Here is a 19,092-nt window from a genome sequence, read left to right on the forward strand (position 1 = left end):
CTAGGCCTCAGCCCCTTTGAGCTGCTGTACGGTCGCTCCTTTCTCACTACTGATCTTGTGGTGGACCCAGAAGCACAGGCTTTAGGGCACTTTGCCTCCCAGCTAGGAGCAGTACACGCGGCCCTGTGCAGGTATGCAAATTCTCATTTGCCAGCCCCCAATGTAGACGGGGCTCCAGTGGGCACCACCATAACATCAGGCTCACTTGTTCTCTTGAAAACTTGGCAGACGGTGGGGAAGGCAGATTTAGAGCCAAAATGGACAGGTCCTTTCCGAGTGATACTTGCTGCCCCCACTGCTGTGAAACTGGAGGGCCAGTCCTCGTGGACTCATAACTCACGCATTAAACCCTATACGCCTCCTGTCCCAGATTTTTCTGATTCTCCCCAGGAGGACACTCCCTCACAATTCAACTGTGACCGAATTGGCAACCTCCGCCTCCGGCTCCACAGGGAAGAGCACCAACCCTTGGGACAGAAGTCAGCTGAGGAACCTGAGGCTGACGCTGCCCCCATCTTGCAGGCTCTACGAGAAATCACCCCGACCGTGACACCACCGCCATCTCGCCATAGAGCTCACGGCCGGTTTGCGGTACACCCATATGACCCTGAACACATCTAGTTATGAGTTTATCGCCCACTGTCAGCATGAAGCTGCTCCAGAAGATGGACCATCGACCCTCAGCAACCCCTTAGGAATAAGGGTCGTATGTCTTTGAGGGGGGAATGATGGGGGCCCCCTCATGCACCATGGAAAGGTTGCAGATATTGCTTGAATGTACGTGGTTCTGTTGCCATATCTGGTATGGGCCTTAGACCCTGCAGCCCACTGGCTGGGTCCAGGAACCAAACCAAATAAGGAGGTAGACTTGGCCCAGCTCTGTACCAAATCTGCACTAATCCAGTCCCCACTGTTTTCAAATCTACCAATCACTGTGATCAGCAACAGCGGTATATAAGCCCGCTGAATTGGGCACTCGGGGCCTTTTCCCTTAAGGCAATGAGCCTGCCGGGTGCGTTACCCCCTATTCGGTCTTCGGCCTTACCAATAAAACTTTATTAAAACTTCCGGCAGTCACATGCTGTCTGACTAATTCTTTAGTCGCCCGGCAACTTGGTGGCCATCCGGAACAACCGCCGCCATCAGTACCCTCTGGACCCTCACAGTACACTGGACTCGGACAGTCCCCCGGAGTGAACAGGGAAGGGCCGGCACCCTCCGTTGGACTGACCCCCCCTTGTAGACTTCTCCCCCTTCTAGACTGTGAGCCCACTGTTGGGAGGGACTGTCTCTATATGTTGTCAACTTGTACTTCCCAAGCGCTTAGTACAGTGCTCTGCACACAGTAAGCACTCAATAAATACGATTGATTGATTGATTGATTGATTGATTAAACCAGCATCTCCTGGTGCTCGGAATTGAACAACTCGTGGAAGAGAGGGAGAAAACTCAGGAACCAAGCCCCTGGTCCCTCCCCGCCCAAGAGGGCCTACTTGGTGCAATAGTAATGGGTGCACCCCCAGGGCCGGAGCGCGGGCTGGCCCACCATTTGAGGGATAGGGCCACTGGGGTACAAACCTGGAGCACTTTGGCCAATGTGGTCAACAGTGACTGGTCCCTGTTCCAGTCCGCTAAGGTGCCGATTACCCGGCGTGTAGCAGCCATGATTAGGAAAGGCCTGGGATTCAGGAGGGCAAAGCTGGTTCCAACGAATAGTAAAAGTTATACCCACCGACTCCCACGGAAGGTTGGCTCAGGAAGGTTGGGCCCAGGAGAACGGATGATCATATGGAGGTTGTTAATCAGTCAATCAATCAATCAACCAATCAATTGTATTTATTGAGCGCTTACTGTGTGCAGAGCACTGTACTAAGCGCTTGGGAAGTACAAGTTGACAACATATAGAGACAGTCCCTACCCAACAGTGGGCTCACAGTCTAGAAGGGGGAGACAGAGAACAAAACCAAACATATTAACAAAATAAAATAAATAGAATGGATATGTACAAGTAAAATAAATAAATAAATAAATAGAGTAATAAGTATGTACAAACATATATACATATATACAGGTGCTGTGGGGAAGGGAAGGAGGTAAGATGGGGAGGAGGGAGAGGGGGACGAGGGGGAGAGGAAGGAGGGGGCTCAGTCTGGGAAGGCCTCCTGGAGGAGGTGAGCTCTCAGTAGGGCCTTGAAGGGAGGAAGAGAGCTAGCTTGGCGGATGGGCAGAGGGAGGGCATTCCAGGCCAGGGGGATGACGTGGGCTGGGAGTCGACGGCGGGACAGGAGAGAACGAGGCACGGTGAGGAGATTAGCGGCAGAGGAGCGGAGGGTGCGGGCTGGGCTAGCTGCAATATCTGGATCGTATCCCTTTGGGCCTTGGTCACTAGCTTGAAGTGTCGGTAAAGTGGATAACATAAAACTCTTCTTCCAAAGGCAACGAGGACATCGTGAACACTAGTCCAACTCTCAAGCCAACTCAATGTTGAACTCAGTTTTCTGATGTTCCATGAGGATTCAACATTCTTCTCTCCTTCAGTTATACACATTTCATAGGAATATGCCAAAAGAATGTCAAACTAAGGTATACTTGATGATGTGCTCCCTTATCCAACAGATGAGATTTATTTGTGAAATTTCTCAGCTGATATTTCTCCTCTTCAGAAAAAGAAATTAATTCAGTTTGATTACCGGGCTCCTGACTCTTTCCCACGGAAGCCATACTTTTTGTGTAAAGATTAGTCCACCAGGAGTTATACTTCAACAAACCCTGAATTGCCTCATCTTCAAAAAAATCAGCTAAGTAATGATCGGGATCAAATTTGGCCTCTTCAGCAGCCAAGCGTTTCTGTCTGCGTTCAATGACAGGAGTTAAGTCAGGGTTTTTAACGTCAACAACATCATTCAATTCATCCTGAAGTCGTTGAAACACTCCTGATCATAAATATCCAAATCCATACTGACACTGTATATTTAAAATGTTTTCTATAGGTGCTTCATAGGGAACCTGCTCAATTTCCCAATCAAATTCTTCTTCTTCCTGCTCTTGCTCAGAAAGCTCAGAAGTGCCTATCTCCTCCACAAGAGGTTTTGCAGGCCTTGATTTCTTTGGTACCAGAAGTGCTGTCAGCATATTGAGTCCTTCAAAATGCTGGGCAGGAGTCTCTTTAGGCATTCGAACTGTAAAAACTCCTTTATCTGCATCATAGGATGCTGCTTCTCTTCCATTTTCCACAATCCTTCCAGGAAGAGTTAGCCTGAGAAAATAAGGTTTAGCATAAAATTTGAAATCTGACCCTTCAAAGTACACATCAAATTCAGAAACTCTTGCATAAGGCACACTGATGGTTATAGTAAGGAAATCTGGATTTCCTACAGACGAGCTGGATGGGCTGCCCACACGTATCCTGAAGCTGCTCACTCAGGAAGGTAGACCAACGGCCCCAACCACCACGGAGCGGGGAAATTAGAAGGGGAATCCGGCGGACCTGGCTGTTGGACGGCGGCCGTGGCCCTCTCGCAACCCGGGTGCTTCCTCCCCCCCCCCCCCCACGCCCCGCATATGACCGTCCCAGTAAATGATCTTCGGAAAGTCTCCTTACCGGTAGACACCAGGGCCCGGGTATCTATGATGAGGAAGGATGCTTGCTTGGCAAGGAGGCCAACCATCAGTTACAGGAAATAATTCCATATTTGGGGTTACTGGGAAATGGGGGAACCTTCTGGTCACCCGAGCACCCAGCTACTCAAGAAATTTGCAAGCTAAAGCATGGGGTAGGAAACTGAACCACTTTGCCTTCAGGGCGAGAGCTATCAGATTGGAAGATCAAAAGGTAATTCCTTTGAGGGAAGGCACCTCCTTCTAGCAAAGGGTTGCCTCCCTCTAGTGAATGGCTGCCTTCCTCAATCTAAGGCACCTCCCCCTAGAAACTACAATAGCGGTAATTACGAATGAATTGGGAGTGAACTTGCCATTGTTCTCCCAGCCTAGGAACAACTGGAGAGGTGGTGATTTAATCATTATATCTGAAATGCCACTGCCTTAAATTTCGCTATCTTTGTAAACGGTAAAAGTAAATCAAATACAAAAGTCATCTTGATATATTTGAAATGATAAATGAATCTGACTGGGCAAACCTGTGCAGCTAATACCAATGAGGGCTGCCCACTAACTTTGGTAGAGGCTTGGAGATCCTCCAAGACCTAGACCCTTCTCTTTTGCAGACATCGCACCTGGGAGAGGGGGGATGACGACACATCACTCTGTGAAACTGCTTGACCTGCTCGTCATTTAACGTGTTAAATATTAGAACATGCAAAGTCCAGATTCAATTGCTGCATATTATAAAGTATATGTATTAGAACTGGGGTTTGTTCAGCTTTGCTTGTTAAATTGATTCAGATGGTCTTTAATATAAAATCTCCATTTTTCAGGGTTGACAATGCAAGTTCTGCACGTTGTCTCTGCTACAGCCTAGCTAATGGGCAAAAAGCAGTTTTATGTTATTCGGTATCATACATATGTACAGATCTGGATGTCTACTTTGTCTTTGCGATTGTTTCCTTTTAAGGGACTGGAAAGGTTTAGTCATCATATCCCAAGGATTTGGAAAGCAACAGAAGAGTAATTGGAAAATTTGTTAAAATTGTTAGTAGTTTCTAAAAATGAGTTAAGAATAATTGTTTAATATTATTAGGAAAAAGCTATCATTTCAAACTTTATCAATCGTATCTGGCTATATGATGCTCCTGGGTACTTCTCTGCCTCACAATTCTATGGTCAGGATTGTCTGACTTCCAGACAGGCCCAGCAAAAGAATCATCACTGAACTGCCTCCCAGAGAGCTTGTCTTCAGTCTTTGCCATGGTGTGACAGCATCAGGGAAGGGAACCTATTTCTACCAGGTGACCTGTTCCTGTTCCAACATGACCGGTGCTTCTTGCCCCCTCATTCCAGTTGCTCTGGACAATTGGACACGATGATCTTTGGCAGTGTACCATGCAGCTAATGAGGAGTCCACACCACCAGAGGAGTTTTGTACTGGTTCTATGGACTCTTTAGACTTGAGGAGGGAAGCTCACTATTCCATGGGTTGCTGCTACTTTTGCTCCTGGCGGTGGGCTTAGTGGGAGGGTGGTGGTTACTAAGTTGCTGTTGCTCAGCCCTTTTCACACAGGTGTGACAAACACTACAGTCGCCCCAGCTCTTGCCTCTATGTGCTATCTTAAGACCGTTGTGCTAGAAAGGGAGGGGTTTATTATCTGTCCCAGTGCTACACTGCTCTATCTGTGGGCAGCAGCCACTTCAACCATTCCTGGCCCCTTTCCTCAGTGCAGTGCCTCAAAACCATGGTGGGCCACCGACCACCTTCCATACCTCCATACCTCCTACTTGCACCCCTTGAGGGCGGGGCGCCGCCTTCTATTGCCCCTGGCCATGGGATAGGAAATGGCCTCTGCCTCAACCCATGGATCTGCTTTTCTGGTTTCTATGGCTAGCCAGGGAGGTTATCAGCCCATGCGGTCAGGGGAGGGACAGCGCCGGAAGGCACGGCTTCCAGTGCAACCCCACCACTATGCGACCCGGAGGGGATGCAGGAAGAGGTGGGGTCAGGTGGGCACAGATGGCAAGGGCCAAGGGGTGGTATGTCCCGAGGTGACCCTGGGGTACCGGCCATCTCAAGGTCAAAAGCTATCGTGACCACCTGAACCAGCAGGAGGAACTCAGAAGTGAGGGTGGGATATCGCCCCCACGACCAAATCTGCCAGATTGACAGCCTAAGCCGGGAATACAGAAGGTGTCCTTCACCCCTATGCCAACCAAATTAGGTATGGAGGAGGGGGGAGGGCAGAGATTGGATAGACTGTGGCCGGAAGCTGGAATGGCCTAGGGGCACAGGCAATAAATACCTGTCGCCTCTGACCTTTGGGGTCAGAATACCAGGACACGCAGCAGCAGGAGGAGCAGCTGCCGCAGCAGCAGCAACAGCAGCAGCAGCAGCAGCAGCAGCAGCAGCAGCAGCAGCAGCCCACGTGTCTCTCTGCCCAGAGGCCAGATGCCCGCTCTACAACCAGAACCAACACACTGAGGCAAGGGCCGCGGGACGGGTGAGTGTCTCGTGGGTGGGACCCAGGTACCCCACTGCTGATGGGAATCATGAGTGGATTCCTCCCATGTAGGGAGAACACATTGTGAGAGCTAGCCGCCCACCACTTGCGCGGGTAATGTAATGAATTCTTCCCATTTGAGAAAGTAAGTGGATTCTTCCCGAGTGGGAAGTGCACATGGGTAAGAGCTAGCCGCCTCACCCACGCGCGATTACATATGATTATGTTCCTCCCGTGTAGGGAACCTCTAATATTGCCAATTGATTATATTCCTCCCGAAAGGGAAGTTCAATCCACTGGGCCGAAACAATTACATAAATTCAATTCGCCTCGTGGAATAAATTTTATATAAAACTCAGGCTTTCCGTCCCCGGCCTCTCTCTCTCTCTCGCCTCACCGATCACTGAACGAACCCGTCCCCGGACGACGGGTGTCAGATACCTGGGCCAGGAGACAGGGGGACAAGGGCAGGGAGGCAGAGGGGTACTTGGGCTGGGAGATGGCGGACCAGGGCCGGGAGACAGCGGGGGACCAGGGCCAGCAGGCAGAGGGGTACCTGGGCCGGGAGACGGGGGAACCAGGGCCAGAAGGTAGAGAGGTACCTTGGCCGGGAGGTAGAAGGGACCCAAGGCCGGGAGACGGAGGACCAGGGCCGGGAGGCAGAGGGATACCTGTGCTGGAAGGCAGAGGGGGTCCAGGGCCGAGAAATGGGAGATCGGGGCAGGGAGGTAGAGGAGGAGCAGGGCCGGGAGGCAGAGGGGGACCAGGGATGGGAGGCAGAGGGGGTCCAGGGCCGGGAAGCAGAGGGGGTCCAGGGCGGGGAAGCAGAGGGGGACCAGGGTCAGGAAGCAGAGGGCTCTGTGGGTCGGGAAACAAGGGAAACAGAGCCGGGAGATAGAAGGGACCCTGGGATGGGATGGTGAGTGACCCAAGGGCCTGGAGGTAGAAGGAGACCAGGGATGGGAGGCACAGAGGGACCAGGGCCAAGAGGTAGAAGGAGACCAGGGCTGGGAGGCACAGAGGGACCGGGACCAGGAGGCAGAGAGGTACGTGGGCCTGGAGACAGGGGGACCAGGGCCGGCAGACAGCGGGGGACCAGGGCCAGCATGCAGAGGAGTACCTGCGCCGGGAGACGGGAGAACCAGAGCCAGAAGGTAGGGAGGTACCTTGGCCGCGAGGTAGAAGGGACCCAAGGCCGGGATGGAGAGAGACCCAAGGGCCTGGAGATAGAGGGGGACCGGGGCCTGGAGGCAGAGGGGTACCTGCGCTGGAAGGCAGAGGGGGACCAGGGCCGAGAAATGGGGGATCGGGGCAGGGAGGTAGAGGGGGAGCAGGGCCGGGAGGCAGAGGGGGACCAGGGATGGGAGGCAGAGGGGGACCAGGGCCGAGAGGCGGGGGGGATCCAGAACTGGGAGGCAGAGTGGGACCAGGGTTGGGAGGCAGAGAGGGTCCAGGCCGGAGAGGCAGAGTGGGACCAGGGTCAGGAGGAGAGGGGTATGTGTGTCGAGAAACAGGGGGATCAGGGCCAGGAGTTAAAGTGGACCCTGTGACGGGACGGTGAGTGACCGAAGGGCTTGGAGGTAGATGACAGATTGACAGCCAGGGCTGGGAGGCACAGAGGGACCAGTGCCGGGAGGCAGAGGGGGACTAGGGCCGGGAGGCAGAGCGGTACCTGGACTGGGAGACAGGGGGTCAAGGGCCGGGGAGCAGAGGTGCACCTGGGCTGGGAGACAGGGTCCTTGACCGGGAGGCAGAGGTTGACCAGGGCCAGGAGGCAGTGGGGTACCTGGGCGCGGAGGCAGAGTGGGACCAAAGCAGGGAGGCGGAGGGGTACCAGGGCTGAGAACGGGGAGGACCAGGGCAGGAAGGAAGAAGGGGACCAGGGTCAGGAGGCAGGGGGGACCAGGGCAGGAAAGCAGAGGGGGGACCAAGGCCAGGAGGCAGAGGGGGACCAAGGCCAGGAGTCAGGAGGACCAGGGCCTGGAGGCAGAGGGGTACCTGGGTCTGGAGATGGGGACCAGACCTGGGAGGTAGAGGGGACCACGGGCCAGGACGGAGAGAGACCCAAGGGCCTGGAGGTAGAAGGAGACCAAGGCCGGGGGGCATGGAAGGACCAGGGCCGGGAGGCAGAGTGGGACCAGGGCAGGGCGGCAGAGGGGGACTAGTGCCGGACGGCAGAGGGGGGACCAGGGCCGGGAGGTAGAGGGGTATCTGGGCTGGGAGGCTGAGGCAGACCAGGGCCTAGAGGCGGAGGGGTCCGGGCCAGGAGGAAGAAGGGTACCTGGCCCGGGAAATGGGGACCAGAGCTGGGTGGTAGAGTTGTACCTGTGCCAGAAGACATGGGGACCTGGGCCTGTTGGTAGAGGGGACCCAGGACTGGGAAGGAGTGAGGAACCAGGGCCTGGAAGCACAGAGGGCCAGAGCCGGGAGGCAGAGGGCAACTGGGATGGGGAAGCACAGGGTGACCAGGGCCAGGAGGCAGAAGGATACCTGGGCCGGGAGACAGGGGGACCAGCGCCGGAATGTAGAGTGGTACCTGGGCTGGGTCGTGGAGGGGACCCAGGGCGAGGATGGGTAGAGGAGACCCACGGCAATAGGAGACTAGGGCTGGAAGGTACAGAGAGACCAGGGTCGGGAGGCAGAGGGGCCAGGGCCGGGCGGCAGAGGGGGACCAGGGCCAGGAGGCAGAGGGGTACCTGGGCCGGGAGGCAGAGGGTAACCAGGGCCAAGAAATGGTGAGTGACCAGGGCAGGGAGGTAGATGGAACCATGGCTGGGAGGCAGAAAGGGACCAGGGCCGGGAGGCAGAGGGGGATCGAGGCAGAGGGGGATCGGGGCAGATAAGCAGGGGGAACCAGGATATGCAGGCAGAGGCCAACCAAAGCTGGGAGGCAGAGGGGGACCAGGGCCGGGAGGCAGAGGGGGATCGAGGCAGAGGGGGATCGGGGCAGATAAGCAGGGGGAACCAGGATATGCAGGCAGAGGCCAACCAAAGCTGGGAGGCAGAGGGGGATCAGGGCCGGGAGGCAGAGGGGTACCTTGGCCAGGAGAGCCGGGGGCCAGGGTTGGGAGGTAGAGAGGTACCTGGGACGGGAGACAGGGGGACTAGGGCATGGAGGTAGTGGGGACCCCGGGCTGGGCTGGAGAGAGACCCAATTGCCTGAAGGTAGAGGGAGACCTGGACTAGGAGGTACAGAGGGACCAGGGCCGGGAGGTAGAGGGGGACCTGGGCCGGGAGACAGAGGGGTACCTGGGTTGGGAGACAGGTGGATCAGGGCAGGGGGCACAGAGGGACCAGGTTCGCGAGGCATAGGGAGACCATGGCAGAGCGGCAGAGGGGGACCAGGGCTAGGACTTAGAGGGGTACCTGAGCCGGGAGACAGACGGACCAGGGAATGGAGGTAGAGGGGACCCAGGGCCGAGATGGAGAGAGAGACCCAAGGGCCTGAAGGTAGAGGGAGACCAGGACCAGGAGGCACAGAAGGTCCAGGGCCCAGAGGCACGGAGGCACGGAGGGACCAGGGCTGGGAGGCAGACGGTGATCAGGGCCAGGAGACAGAGGGGTACCTGGGCTGAGAGACGGGGTTCAGGGCTTGGAGGCAGAGGGGGACCAGGGCCAGGAGACAGAGGGGTACTTGGCCGGGAGGCAGAGGGGGACCAAGGCTGAGAGGTGGGAGAGACCAGGGCAGGGACACAGAGGGGGACCAGCGCCAGGACCAGAGGGTTACTTGGGCCGGGAGACGGGGTCCACGGCTGGGAGGCAGAGAGGTAACTGGGCCGGCAGTCAGGGTGACCAAGGCCAAGCGGCAGTGGGGGACCAGTTCCGACAGAAGGGGGGGGACCGGGGCAAGGAGCCAGAAGGGGACCAAGGCCAGGAGACAGGGGGACCAGAGCCGGAAGGTAAAGCGGTACCTGGGCCAGGAGAAGGCCGACCACGGCTGGGAGGCAGAGGTGGACTAGGGCCAGGAGGCAGCAGGGTAACTGGGCCGGGAGACAGAGGGGTACAGGTGCTGAGAAGTTGGGGGGACCAGGGCTGGGAGGCAGAGGGGGACCAGGGCCGGGAAGCAGAAGCGTACCTTGACTGGGAAACGGGGACCAGGGCAGGGAGGTAGAGGGGTACCTGGGCCAGGAGGCAGAGGAGTACAGGTGCAGTGGTGAGAAGTAGGGGGTACCAAGGCAGGGAGGCAGAGGGAGACCAGGGCCAAGAGGCAGAAGGGTACCTGGACTGGGAAAGGGGACCAGGGCCGGGAGGCAGAGGGGCACAGGTGCTGGGAAGTCGGGGGCACCAGGGCAGGGAGGTAGAGGGGTACCAGGGCCAGGAGGCAGAGGGGTACCTGAACTGGGAAACGGGGACCAGGGCTACTAGATAGAGGGGACCCAGGGCCCGGACCGAGAGAGCGGCCAGGGCCTGGAGGTAAAGGGAGACCAGGGCTGGCAAGCACAGGGGGAACAGGGCTGGCAGGCAAAGGGGGACCAGGGCCCGGAGGCAGAGGGACACCAGGGCCAGGAGGCTGAAGGGTTCCTGGTCCAGGAGGTAGAGGGGGATCAGGGCCAATGATCAGGGGGACCAGGGTATGGAGGCAGAGGGGTACCTGGGCCAGGAGACAGAGGGACCAGGACGGCGAGGTAGAAGGGTCCCAGGGCCGGTATGGAGAGAGACCCAAGGGCCTGAGGGTAGAGAGAGACCAGGACCAGGAGGCACAGAGAGACCAGGGCCGAGAGGCAGAGCAGAATCAGGGCCAGGAGTCAGAGGAGGACCAAGGCCAGGAGGCAGAGGGTACCTGGGCTGGGTAATAGGGGGACCAGGACCGAGAGGCGGGGGGGGGGCGGGACCAGGGCCGAGAGGCGGGGGGGACCAGGGCCGAGAGGTGGGGGGGATCAGGGCCGAGGGCGGGGGGGCCTAGGGCCAGGAGGCAGAGATGGACCAGGGTGGGGAGGCAGAGGGAAACCAGGGCCAAGAGGCAGAGGGCAGGCAGAGGAATACCTGCACTGGGAAACAGGGGGACCAAGGGAGGGTGGTAGAGGGGTACCTAGGCCAGGAGAATGTCAACCAGGACCTGGAGGCAGAGGGGTACCAGGACCAAGAGGCAAAGGGGCACCTGGGCCGGTAGAGAGGGTACCAGGGCTGGAAGGAAGAGGGGGAAATGGGCCAAGAGGCAGGAGGGTACCTGGGCCGGAAGACAAAGGGGGAACAAGGCCAAGAAGTGGTGGGGGACAAGGACGGGGATGCCGAGGGGGACCAGGGCCTGGAGGCAGAGGGGGACTAGGGCCAGGAGACGGGGGACTAGGATCAGGAGGCAGAGGGGAACTAGGGCTGGGAGCCAGAGGGGAACTAGGGCTGGGAGGCAGAGGGGGACCAGGGCCGGGAAGCTGTGGGGTACCTGGGCCGGGACACAGAGGGGTACAGGTGCTGAGAAGCAGGGGGGACCAGGTCAGAGAGGCAGAGGGGCACCAGGGCCAGGAGGCAGAGGTGTATCTGGACTAGGAAATGGGGACCAGGGACAGGAGGCAGAGGAGTATTTGGGCCGGGAGACAGGAGGACCACGGCCAGAACGTATAGGGGACCCAGTGCCGGGAACGAGAGAGGGACCAGGGCCTGGAGGTAGAGGGTGACCAGGGCGGAAAGACAGGGAGGGACCAGGGCCGGGAGGCAGAGGGGGAGCAGGGCCAGGTGGCAGAGGGGTACCGGGTCCGGAGACAGGGGGCCAGGGCCTGAAGGTAGAGGGGACTCAGGGCCGGGACAGAGAGAAGGGCCAGGGCCAGGAGGTAGAGGGAGACGAAGGCCGGCAGGCACAGGGGCACCTGAGCTGGTAGGCAGAGGGACCAGGTCCGGGGGAAAGATGGGGACCAAGGCAGGGAGGTAGAAGGGAACTAGGGCCGGAGGGAGAAGGGAACCAGAGCCAGAACATTCGAGGGGGCGGGGGGTGGGCGGCTAGGGCCAGGAGTAAATTGGGACCAGGGCTGAAAGGCCGGGGGGGACAAGGGCCGGTAGGAAGACGGGGACCAGGGCCGAGAAGCCGGGGGTGGGGGACCAGGGCAGGTTGACAGAGTGGGACCAGGACCAGGAGGCAGAGGGGTACCTGGGCAAGTAGGCAGAGGAGGACCAGGGCCGGGAGGCAGAGGCATACCTGGGCCGGGAGACATTGGTACCAGGGCCGGAAAGTAAAGGGGGTCCAGGGCAGGGACGGAGAGAGACCAAAGGGCCTGGAGGTAGAGGGAGACCAGGGCAGGGAGGCACAGAGGAGCCAGGGCCGGATGACTGAAGGGGAGCAGGGCAGGGCGGCAGATGGGGACCAGGGTCAAGAGGTATAAGGGTGCCGGGAGATGGGGTACCAGGGCCGGAAGGCAGAGGGGGACCAGGGCGGGGAGGCAGAGGGGGAATAGGGCTGGTAGACAGGGGGACCAGGGCCGGGTAGCAGAGGGGTACCTGTACCGGGAACAGAGGGACCAGGGCCAGGAGGAAGAGGGGTACGCGGCCCGGGATACAGGGGGACCAGGGCCAGGAGGCAGAGTGGTACCTGACCGGGAGATAGGGGGACTAGGGTCGGGAGGCAGAGGGGGACCAGGGCCGGGAGGCAGAGGGGTATCTGGGTCTGGAGCTAGGGACACCAGGTCCAGGACGGAGAGAGATCAGGTAGAAGGAGACCAGGGCCGGGAGGCAGAGGGGAACCAGGGCTAGGCAGCAGAGGGGGACCAGGGCCAGGAGGCGGGGGGGACAAGTGCTAGGAGGCGGAAGGATACCTGGGCCGGGAGGCCTAGGGGTACCTGGGCCGGGAGGCCTAGGGGTACCTGGGCCGGAAGGCAGAGTGGGACCAGGGCAGAGAAGAAGGGGGAAGCAAGGCAGGGAGTCAGAGGGGGACCGGGGCCGGAAGGCAGAGGTATATCTGGGCTCGGAGACAGGGGACCAGGCCCGAAATGTAGAGGGGACCCAGGTCCAGGACGGAGAGAGAGACCCAAGGACTTGGATGTAGAAGGAGAACAGGGCCGGGAGGTAGAGGGGGACCAGGACCCGGAGGCAGAGGGTTACCAGGGCTGGAAAAAGGGGGACCAGGCACGGGAGGCAGAGGGGGACTGGAGCAGGGTGGCAGAGAGGGACCAGGGCAAGGAGGCTGAATGGTCCTTGGGCTGGGAGACAAGGTGACCAGGGCAAGGAGGCTGAATGGTCCCTGGGCTGGGAGATAAGGTGACCAGGGCCTGGAGGCAGAGGGGAGCCATGGCTGGGGAGGAGAGAGACTCAAGGGCCTGGAGGGAGAGGGGAGCCACGGCCGGGGAGGAGAGAGACCAAGGGCCTGTAGGTAGAAGGAGACCAGGGCCTGGAGGCACAGAGGGTCCAGGGCCGGGAAGCAGAGGGGGACCAGGAAAGGGCGGCATAGGGGGACCAGGGCCGGGAGGTAGATGGGACCCTGGACCGGGAGGCGGAAAGACCAAAGGTCCCGAAGGTAGAAGAAAAACAGGTCCGAGGCACTTATGGATGAGGGCCGGGAGGAAGATGGGGACCAGGGCTGGCAGGTAGAGGGGACCCAGGGCTGGGATGGAGAGAGACCCAAGGACCTGGAGTTAGAAGGAGACCAGGGCAGGGAGGCAGAGGTGGACCAGGGCCATGCGGCAGAAGGTGACCATGGCCAGGAGGCAGAGGATTACTTGGGCCGGGAGATGAGGGATAAGGGCGGGAGGAAGAGGGGGACCAAGGCCTGGAGGCAGAGGGGGCCCAGGGCCAGGAGGCAGAGGGGTACCTCGGCCGGGAGACAGGTGGACCAGGGCCGGGAGGCAAAGGGTTACCTAGACCAGGAAACAAAGGGACCAGGGCTGGGAGGTAGTGGGGTACCTGGACCGGAAGTCATGATGACCAGGGCCGGTTGGGAGAGGATAACCAGGGCTGGGAAGGAGAGCGGGCCCAGGGCCTGGAGGTAGATGGAGACCAGGGCCGGGAGACACAGAGGGACCGGGGCTGGGAGTCAGAGGGGGACCGGGGTGGGGAGACAGAGGGTGACCAGGGCCAGGAGGCAGAGGAATACCATGGCTGGGAAACAGGGGGACCAAGGCAAGGAGGCAGAGGGGTACCAGGGCTGGCAGTCAGGGGGACCAGGGCCGAGTGGCAGAGGGGAACCATAGTTGAGAGATTGTGGGGACCAGGGCAGGGAGGCAGAGGGGGACCAGGGCAGGGAGGCAGAGGGGGACCAGGGCCAGGAGGCAGAGGGGTACCTGGGCCAGGAGACAGGGGACCAAGGCCAGGTGGCAGAGGGGTACCTGGGCCGACAGTCAGGGGGCCAGGGCCAAGCAGCAGAGGGAGACCAGGGCCAAAAGATGGGAGGGGGGACCAGGGCCGGGAGGTAGAGGGGTGCCTGGGCCCGTAGACAGAGGGACCAGGGCTGAGAGGCAGAGGGGGACCAGGGTTGAGGCGCGGGGGGGACCAGGGCCGGGAGGCAGAGGGGCACCTGGGCTGGGAGACAGGGTTCAAGGCTGGGAGGCAAAGGGGGACCAGGGTCAGGAGGCAGTGAGGTACATGGACCGGGAGGCAGAGAGGGACCAAGGGCTGAGAGGCGGAAGGGACCAGGGCAGGGATGCAGAGGGAGACCAGGACTGGGAGGCAGAGGGGGACCTGGGCCGGGAGTCAGGAGTCAGAGGGTGACTAGGGCTGGGAGGCTGTGGGGTACCGGGATTGGGAAACAAAGGGGCCAGGGACCGGAGGTCATCTGGTACCTGGGCCGGAGGTTATGGGGACGAGGGCCGGTTGGTAGAGGGGAGCCAGGGCTGTGAAGGAGAGGGACCAGGCCCTGGAGGTCGAGGGGCACCGGGGCAGGGAGGCAGTGGGGGAACAGGGCCAGGAGGCAGAGGGGTACCTGTGCCGGCAGTCAGGGGGACAAGGGCCGAGCAGCAGAGGGGGACCATGGCCGAGAGACAGGGGGGACCAGGGCAGGGAGGCAGAGGGGGACCAGGGCCAGGAGGCAGAGTGGTACCTGGGCCGGGTTATGGGGTCAATGGCTGGGAGGCAGAGGGGTACCTGTGCCGGCAGTCAGGGGGACAAGGGCCGAGCAGCAGCGGGGGAGCAGGGCCGAGAGACAGGGGGCACCAGGGCCGGGAGACAGGGGTACTGGAGCCGGAAGGTACAGGGGTACCCGGGCCGGGAGAAGGCCGACCAGGGCCAGGAGGCAGCGGGGTACCTGGGCCGGGAGGCAGAGGGGTACATGTGTGGAGAAGTTGGGGGGACCAGGGCAGGGAGGCAGAGGGCAACCAGGGCCAGGAGGCAGAGGGGTACCTCGACTGGGAAACGGGTACCAGGGCCGGTAGGTAGAGGGGACCCAGGACCGGGACCGAGAGAGCAGCCAGGGCCTGGAAGTAGAGGGATACCAGGGCTGGCAGGCACAGGGGACCAGGGTCCGGAGGCAGAAGGGCACCAGAGCCCCTGGGCCGAGAGGCAGCGGGAGACCAGGGCCAGGAGGCAGAGGGGTTTCTGGGCAGGAAGGCAGAGGGGGACAAGGGCCAGGAGGCAAAGGGGTGGTTCCTGGGCCGGGAGGCAGAGGGGTTCCTGGGCCGAGAGGCAGCAGGCGACCAGGGCCAGGAGGCAGAGGGGTTTCTGGGTCGGAAGGCAGTGGGGGACCAGGGCCAGGAGGCAGAGTGTTACCTGGGACGGTAGACAGGGGACCAGGGATGGAAGGAAGAGGGGGACCAGGCTAGGAGGCAGGGGGGTACCAGGGCCGGGTGGCAGAGGGAGATTAGGGCCGGGTGGCAGAGGGAGACCAGGGCCTGGAGGCAGAGGGGTACCAGGGCTAGGTGACAGAGGGGTACCTGGGCTAGGAGATGGGGGTGTTCCTCTGCCTCCCTGCCCGTGTATCCCCCTGCTTCTTGGAAGTAAAGGAGAACTAGGGCCGAAAGACAGAAGGGGACCAGGGACGTGTGGCAGGGGGCAACCAAGGCAGGGAGGTAGAGGGGGACCAGGGCCAGAAGGCAGAGGGGGACCAGGGCAGGGCAGTAGTAGTGACCAGGGCCAGAAGGCAGAAAGATACCTTGGCCGGGAGATGGGGGACCAGGGCTGGGAGGAAGAGGGGGACCTGAGCCAGGAGGTAGAGGAGTACCTGGGCCAAAGGCAAAGGGGGGACCAGGGCCTAGAAGGGCAGGGGACAAGGGCAGGGAGGCAGAGGGGGACCAGGGCCTGGAGGCAGAAGTGGACCAGAGCCAGGAGACAGAGGGGTACCGAGAAGCAGCGTGGCTCAGTAGAAAGAGCACGGGCTTCGGAGTCAGAGGTCATGGGTTCAAATCCCGCCTCCGCCAACTGTCAGCTGTGTCACTTTGGGCAACTCACTTAACTTCTCTGTGTCTCAGTTACCTCATCTGTAAAATGGGGATTAAGACTGTGAGCCCCATGTGAGACAATCTGATCACCTTGTAACCTCCCCAGTGCTTAGAACAGTGCTTTGCATATAGCAAGCCCTTAACAAATACTATTATTATTATTATTGTTACCTGGGCCGGGATATGGGTGACCAGGGCCAGGGGACAGAGGTTTACCTGCGCGGGGAGACTGGGGCACCAGGGCCTGGAGGTAGCGGGAACCCAGGTCCAGGAGGTAGATGGGGACCAGGGCCAGCAGGCTGACGGGTACCTGAGCAGGGAGGCAGATGGGGACCAGGGTCAGGAGGCAGAGGGTTACCTGGGCGGGGAGACTGGGGGACCAGGGCTGGAGGTAGGGGGAACCCAGGTCCGGGAGACAGTGGGGGACCAGGGCAGGGTGGCGGGGGGAGCCATGGCCAGGAGGCAGAGGGGGACCAAGGCTTGTAGATGGGGGACCAGGGCCAGGAGGTAGAGGGGGACCAGGGCCAGCAGGCTGAGGGGTACCTGGGCAGGGAGGCAGATGGGGGCCAGGGCCAGGAGGCCGGGGGGGACCAGAGCCAGGAGGTAGAGGAGTACCCGGGCGGGTAGACGGGGCACCAGGGTCGCGAAGCGGGAGGTGGGGGGACAAAGTCAGGGAGGAAGAGGGGAACCATGGCCGGGAGACAGAGGGGGACAAAGGGCTGGTAGGCAGGGGGACCTCAGTTTGGAGGTAGAGGGTGACCAGGGCAGATAGAACAGGGGGCCCAGGGCCTGGATGTAGAGGGGACCCATGACAGGACGGAGAGAGACCCAGTGGCCTGGAGGTAGAGGGAGACCAGTGCCGGGAAGCTAAAGGGACCAGGGTAGGGAGGCAGAGGGATACCTGGGCCCGGAGGCATGGGGGACCAGGGCCGAGAAGCAGGGGGGACAAGATCAGGGAGGCAGAGGGGAACCATGGCCGGGAGACAGAGGGGGACCAGGGCTGGTAGGCAGGGGGACCAGGGTCGGGAGGCAGAGGGGTACCTGTGCTGGGAGGCAGTGGGACTAGGGCAGAGAAGCAGAGGGGATCCCGGGCCGAGAGGTGGGGGGCAACTAGGTCAGAGAGGCAGAGGCCGGCCAGGGCTGGGAAGCGTACGGGGGCCAGGGCGGGAAGGCAGAGGGGTACCTGGGCCAGAAGGCTGGGGGAACAGGGCCGGGAGGTTGAGGGGACGCAGGGCCGGGAGGCAGAGGGGGAAAAGGGCCAGGATGCGGCGGGGTACCTAGCCCGGGAGTCACAGGGGGACCCGGGCTGAGAGGCGGGGGAGACCAGGGCAGAGAGGCAGAAGGTGACCAGGGCAGGGAGGCGGAGGGTGACCAGGGCCGGGTGGCAGAGGGGGACCAGGGCCAAGAAGCGGGGACCAGGGCCGGCAGACAGGGGGTTTCCTCTGCCTCCCTGTCCTTGTCTCCCGGCTTCTTGGAACTAAAGGGGAACTAGGGCTGACAGGCTTAGGGGAACCAGGGATGAGAGGCAGAGGGGGACCAGGGCACGGTGACAGAGGGGACCAGGGCAAAGAGGAGGGGTGGACCAGGGCCGGGAGGTAGAGGGGGGCCAGGGTCAGGAGGCAGAGGGGTACCCGGGCCAGTATACGGTGGACCAGGGACGGGAGGCAGAGGGGAACCAGGGACGGGAGGCAAAGGGGACCAGGTCCGAGAAGTGGGGGTGACATGGGCAGAGAGGGAGAGGGGGACCAGGGCTGTGAGGCAGAGAGGTACCTGGGCCTGTAGACATGGGCACCGAGGCTGGTAGTTAGAGGGGATCCAGGGCTGGGACGGAGAGAGGGGCCAGGGCCTGGAGGAAGAGGGAGACCAGGGCTGGAAGGTACAAAGGGACCAGTGCCGGGAGACACAGGGGGACCAAGGCCGAGAGATACAAGGCGACGAGGGCTGGGAGTAACCGGGGCACTCATGCCGGTAGGCAGAGGGCAACCAGATCCGGGCAGAAGATGGGGACCAAGGCAGGGAGGTAGATTGGACCTAGGGCTGGAAGGAGAAAGAACCCAGGGCCAGAAGGTCGAGGGGGGGCAAGGCCGGAAAGTAAAGTTGGACCAGTGGGAAAGGCAGAGGGTGACAAGGGCCAGGAGTCAGAGGGGGACCAGGGCCAGGAGGTAGAAGGGTAACTGGGCAGGGAGACAGGGGGACTAGGCCCGGGAGGTAGAGTGGGACCAGGGCCAGGAGGCAGCGGGGTACCTGTGCCAGGAGGCAGAGGGGGACCAGGGCTGAGGGGCGGGGGGACCGAGGCAGGGAGGCAGAGGGGGACCAGGATGGGGAGGCAGAGGGTGATCAGGGCCCAGAGGCAGAGGAGGGACCTGGGCCAGGAGACAGGGGGATCAGGACCTGGATGCAGAGGGGGAAATGGGTCAAGTTGCAGCGGAGTACGTGGGCCGGGAGGCAGAGGGTGACCAGGGCCAGGAGCAGGGGGGAACCAGGCCCGAGAGGCAGGGGAGGACCAGGGCAGGCAGAGGGGGACCAGGGATGGGAGTTAGAAGGGGACCAGGGTGGGGAGGCAGAGGGGGACCAGGGCCGGGAGACAGAGGAACCAGGGTCAGGAGGCAAAGGGGGACCAGGGTAGAAAAGTGGGGGCGACAAGGGCAGGGAGGCAGAGGGGGACCAGAGCCGGGGGGCCAAGGGAGACCAGGCCC

General features: G+C 60.9%; 1 pseudogene; it reads right to left on the reverse strand.

The window, feature by feature from the left end:
• Window positions 1-18,360, reverse strand: LOC119923696 (annotated as a pseudogene).
• Between the last annotated feature and the right edge of the window lie 732 nt (window positions 18,361-19,092).

The sequence above is a fragment of the Tachyglossus aculeatus genome, unplaced genomic scaffold (assembly GCF_015852505.1).
Source record: "Tachyglossus aculeatus isolate mTacAcu1 unplaced genomic scaffold, mTacAcu1.pri scaffold_219_arrow_ctg1, whole genome shotgun sequence".
NCBI lineage: Eukaryota > Metazoa > Chordata > Mammalia > Monotremata > Tachyglossidae > Tachyglossus > Tachyglossus aculeatus.